The sequence below is a fragment of the Salmo trutta genome, chromosome 35 (genome assembly GCF_901001165.1).
Source record: "Salmo trutta chromosome 35, fSalTru1.1, whole genome shotgun sequence".
Taxonomy (NCBI): domain Eukaryota; kingdom Metazoa; phylum Chordata; class Actinopteri; order Salmoniformes; family Salmonidae; genus Salmo; species Salmo trutta.
Genome location: NC_042991.1, coordinates 2,927,804 through 2,933,452, shown reverse-complemented (window position 1 = coordinate 2,933,452; position 5,649 = coordinate 2,927,804). Strand labels below are relative to the sequence as shown.

The following is a 5,649-nucleotide window of genomic DNA, read 5'->3' as shown; positions in this document are numbered from 1 at the left end:
AATCTGATTTCGGTTTACTGGAATTTAGCTCCATTTAATGCAGAATATGGGAAATATGGGGAACTGCTGAAATGCAATATCCGCTCAGCCTGTATTACTTATGGAAAACTGCTTGCTTTAAGAAGGAGATGTGAGGTAGCTGAACTAACTCTAAGACAATTGTGGATATCACAGCGATTGAGCATCTTAATGAGAAAGCTAAACTGAATGATTTACAGAATCAACTAGATACATTTTATATGAGGAAAAGGCTAGAGGAACCTTCATAAGATCCAGAAAACAATGGCTTGAAAAAGGTGAAAAGAACAGTACATACTTTTTTAATTTGGAAAAGAGGAGAGGGGAACTCAACACACTTTGTGAACTTAAGATTAATGGGGTAACCTCTGAGGATAGAGAGTTGTTATCAGACTTTACCACTAAGTTTTATGAGAATCTTTACTCATTAGATAACAATTTGAGTGACTCTAAGGATATCCTTGATTCTATAGAGAATGTTAACTCGGGTTAGTGAAGAATTCAAATCGGTCTTGTTGTCAAGATGTATCCATTATGGACATCCATTATGGGGTTGATCAATTAAAAAATAGCATCTCTAGTTTGTGATGGATTAACCTCTGAATTTAACAAAACCTTCTCTGAAGAAATAGCACAATTTGTACTTGAAACCTTTGAGGCTATAAAGAAGGGAGAACTACCTGCCTCTCTGAAGCAAGGGTTTATTTCTCTTATACCTAAACCACACAAGGATCTTTTAAATATTGACAATTGGCATCCAATCACACTTCTAAATAACGACGACAAAATTATAGCCTGAATTTTTGCAAAAGGGTTCATGTCTTTCTTGAATGATCTGATTTATGAATGTCAATCAGGGTTTATGAAAGAGTGCCATATATCTAATAATCTGAAGCTGGTGTTAGACTTGGTTGAGTATTGTGATCTATTGGATGACTTCCCTATTTTCTTACTTTTGGATTTTCAGAAATCATTTGATACAGTAAGTCACAATTTTATCTTTGATTGTCTTAAGCATTTGAAGTTTGTTAATTTTTTTGGTGATGCTGTTAGAGCTCTGTATAATGGTGGAAATAGCTGTATCAAACGTACTTTTGTCATGGAACATCCTCAAGGTTTAACATTTACAAAGGAACACGACAAGGTTGTCCAATCCAACTTTTTTTATTTTTGTTAGTATCTCAAATCTTACGCTCATTAGTTTATCAAAGTCAATTTGAAGGCATTACTTTCCAGGCCAGAGAGATCAAGACATCCCAACTGGTGGATAACACCTCACTTTTTTTGAAAAATGTGTTACAAGCTTGGTGGGAATCTAGTTACGTGGAGAGAATTTATGGAAAGAAACAACTTTGAGGTTTCAAGTAATGAGTATGACACTGTTATAAAAGCTATACCTAGTGGGATACAATCTTTACTTCAGAATAATGCATATTTTGGAATATCTCCTATTGTAAGCAATATCCTGGTGAATGGCATAGGTTTACCAGATAAGAAATTCAACAATCATTATTTAAGGGATATTTTCTACAGGAAGTCTATTCCCGCTGCGATATTTTGTTGGGCTTCATCTGGCACCATGCTTGGCTCACTCCATACAAATGTATGGTGACCAATAAAGTAAAGGAGATCTCCTTTAAGATTATCCTTAGATTCTATCCGTGTAATAGCTTGATTTCTAAATATAGACCTGATGGTACCAGTGAATGCAGTTGTGAACTAGAAACTGACTCTATTGGGGTGGCAGATAGCCTGGTGGTTAGAGCATTGGGCCACTAACTGAAAGTTTGCTGGATTGAAACCCTGAGCTGACAATGTAAAAATCTGTCGTTTTGCCCCTGAACCCTGTCATTGCAAAAAAAGAATTTGTTCTTAACTGACTTGCCTATTTAAATAAAAGTTAAATATGTAAAAAATAAAAACACTTCTTCTGTCATTGTTTACATAGTGTTCTGGACTGATGTAATACTATATATTTGCAACAAAATGCATGCAACCATTGAAATATCAAAGTTTAACATATTATTTTACTACACTGATTCCACAATTGAACGCATGTCATACATCTCTTTATTTTATTAGGAAAATGTTTCATACACAAATCAACATTTATGAAGAAAAAGACCCTTTTGTTATTTTTTTATCTGATTTGGAAAACTATTTGAATCATTAAAACGTATACAAAACAAAATGTCAAACAAATTTATTCACTACATGTCTGTATTTGAATTGATATATGGATTTGTATTATTATAATATTTTTTCTCTTGCATGTTACTGTTTAAATATATTATTTTAAATAAAAAACAAGTAACTTGTTAAGCTAACGAGAAATTGCATAGCAACAGCATCAATTTCCGATAAACAGGCGAAGCGCGTAGTACTCTCAATTGAAAGAATACCGTTAATTTACGGTATACTAAAATTAAGTATTAGTATATAGTAGGCAGTATATAACGTTACTTATTAAGAATGTATTATACAGTATGTTAGTATGGGTATTCTAACACAACTAGGGTATTTTAATAGGCGTATGCTTACTTCGTTTTTGACCTTTGTTTACATTTAATATGGAACTATTACTGTGCATTTTAGCGTACATGCAACTATCGCCGTTGTAAAAATGGTTCACTCTCAGGTTTATAAACCAAAATGTCATTTCATTTAGTTGTACATACCAGGATGGCCGAGTGGTTAAGGCGTTGGACTTAAGATCCAATGGACATGTGTCCGCGTGGGTTCGAACCCCACTCCTGGTAGAATATTTTTCTCAAGGAATTCCGTGAAATTAGATGCTCTTTCATAAACACAAACATGTGCGGCCTTGTTATTCAATTGAATGATTTGTATTGTAGGCAGATGCTCTACACAACCGTAGTGTAGTGCTTGTAACATGCTGCAGTCAGTTTGTAGCAATAAACGAATCTAGAATGTTACAACGTAGTCCGGCACCATTTTCAGTATGTTAGATCGCAAAATCATGTCTGACAGTTGGGCTACTGTTATTGTAACACCTTTATGCCATATAAGAAGCAATTTAATATATTATATATTACGGTTTATTTCTCGTTTTTGTCAAATGATAAAGTGTATATGGCTACCTCCTACTGGTCAATGTAATGCATTGTCTTGATTACTACGATGTACTGTTGTAATAACAATGGTTTATGTTTACAAAAAAAATTGTAGAGTGTGCTTTTTGTTGAAATACGCAACGTGCACTTGACTATCACTATTTTACTCCTGAGCTTCATTCATGCCACATCTGTGTTTAGAATAACGTTCTTTTATTATTTCGTCAGTGATTAAATGACAGGACTATGTCCTCTTTTGGACACAAGGGGTCATTAGAACTCCTTTATGTGTAGGCCTGCAATACATGCCCATTCAATTCCACAGTTTTCAGGCAGGCCAAGGGCACCACATAATTTACATTACAAGAATTAGAGCAGTATTATATATCTCAGACAGTAACACTTTATCATAGGTTTCCATATATCTATGTAATTACACAGTAATAAAATAACAGCATTGTAAATACTTTGTAATATGTAATACATATTGAAAGATCTGATAGATACTGCTGCCAGTGTATTCAACATTTAATACCAAATGTTGACTAATTTCATGCATGTTTTAGCATGTAGCCTAATGGTGACATGTCAGCTGCCTATAGTTTATGGTTATTTTCCTACAAATAAGCTCTCTCCCAACCTGACCGATAAACCAGTTGGTCTTGCATTCCATCTTCTTTTTGGAGTCCTCCTCTCTGGTTGGCTCACTTTACCTGTGCTGTTCCCTGAAAACAGCACGAGGGCCCTATGGAGCACTAATTTGTGCAATCGAGCCGGACAACAGCCTACAATGGAAGATCAACATCTCTGCATCACTAAAGCCACTGGGATCCAGGCAGAGACTGTTTTTTAGATTTCCATTTACATTTTAGATTTCCAAGTGTTGCCTTGTGTCCTTTAATATCAATTAGATACAGTTGAAGTCGGAAGTTTACATACTAGCATAAACAAGTTTTGATGATTCCAAGTGTTTCAACCACTCCACAAATTTCTTGTTAACAAACTGTAGTTTTGGCAAGTCAGTTAGGACATCTACTTTGTGCATGACACAAGTAATCTTTCCAACAATTGTTTACAAACACATTATTTCACAATACCAGTGGGTCAGAAGTTTACATACACTAAGTTGACTGTAACCTTTAAACAACTTGGAAAATGCCCGTAAATGATGTCATGGCTTTTGAAGCTTCTGATAGGCTAATTGACATCATTTGAGTCAATTGGAGGTGTACCTGTGGATGTATTTCAAGGCCTACCTTCAAACGCAATGCCTCTTTGCTTGACATCATGGGAAAATCTAAAGAAATCAGCCAAGACCTCAGAAAAAAAATTGTAGACCTCCACAAGTCTGGTTCATCCTTGGGAGCAATTTCCAAATGCATGAAGGTACCACGTTCATCTGTACAAACAATAGTGCGCAAGTATAAACACCATGGGACCATGCAGCCGTCATACCGCTCAGGAAGGAGACGTGTTCTGTCCCCTAGAGATGAACGCACTTTGGTGCGAAAAGTGCAAATCAATCCCAGAACAACAGCAAAGGACCTTGTGAAGATGCTGGAGAAAACAGGTACAAAAGTATCTATATCCAAAGTAAAACGAGTCCTATATCGACATTACCTGAAAGGCCGCTCAGCAAAGAAAAAGCCACTGCTCCAAAACCACCATAAAAAAACAGACTACAGTTTGCAACTGCACATGGGGACAAATATTGTACTTTTTGGAGAAATGTCCTCTGGTCTGATGAAACAAAAATAGACCTGTTTGGCCATAATGACCATCGTTATGTTTGGAGTAAAAGGGGGAGGCTTGCAAGCCGAAGAACACCATCCAAACCGTGAAGCATGGGGGTGGCAGCATCATGTTGTGGGGGTGCTTTGCTGCAGGAGGGCCTGGTGCACTTCACAAAATAGATGGCATCATGAGGCAGGGAAATTATGTGGATATATTGAAGCAACATCTCAAGACATCAGTCAGAAAGTTAAAGCTTGGTCACAAATGGGTCTTCCAAATGGACAATGACCCCAAGCATACTTCCAAGTTGTGTCAAAATGGCTTAAGGACAACAAAGTCAAGGTATTGGAGTGGCCATCACAAAGCCCTGACCTCAATCCTATAGAAAATGTGTGGGCAGAACTGAAAAAGCATGTGCGAGCAAGGAGGCATACAAACCTGACTCAGTTCCACCAGCTCTGTCAGGAGGAACGGGCCAAAATTCACCCAACTTATTGTGGGAAGCTTGTGGAAGGCTACCCCTAAACGTTTGACCCAGGTTAAGCAATTTATAGGCAATGCTACCAAATACTAATTGAGTGTATGTAAACTTCTGACCCACTGGGAATGTGATGAAAGAAATAAAAGCTGAAATAAATCATTCTCTATCATTCTGACATTTCACATTCTTAAAATAAAGTAGTAATCCTAACTGACCTAAAACAGGGAATTTTTACTAGGATTAAATGTCAGGAATTGTGAAAAACTGAGTTTAAATGTATTTGGCTAAGGTGTATGTAAACTTCCGACTTCAACTGTATAAGTAACGCGCCCTTCCTAAGGA

The 5,649-nt window shown here is 36.6% G+C and overlaps 1 non-coding gene across 1 annotated transcript; it reads left to right on the top strand.

The window, feature by feature from the left end:
* The first annotated feature begins 2,694 nt into the window (after positions 1-2,694).
* Positions 2,695-2,777, top strand: trnal-uaa (transfer RNA leucine (anticodon UAA)). Its single transcript has one exon. It is a non-coding gene; the product is annotated as a tRNA-Leu (tRNA).
* Positions 2,778-5,649: the final 2,872 nt, after the last annotated feature.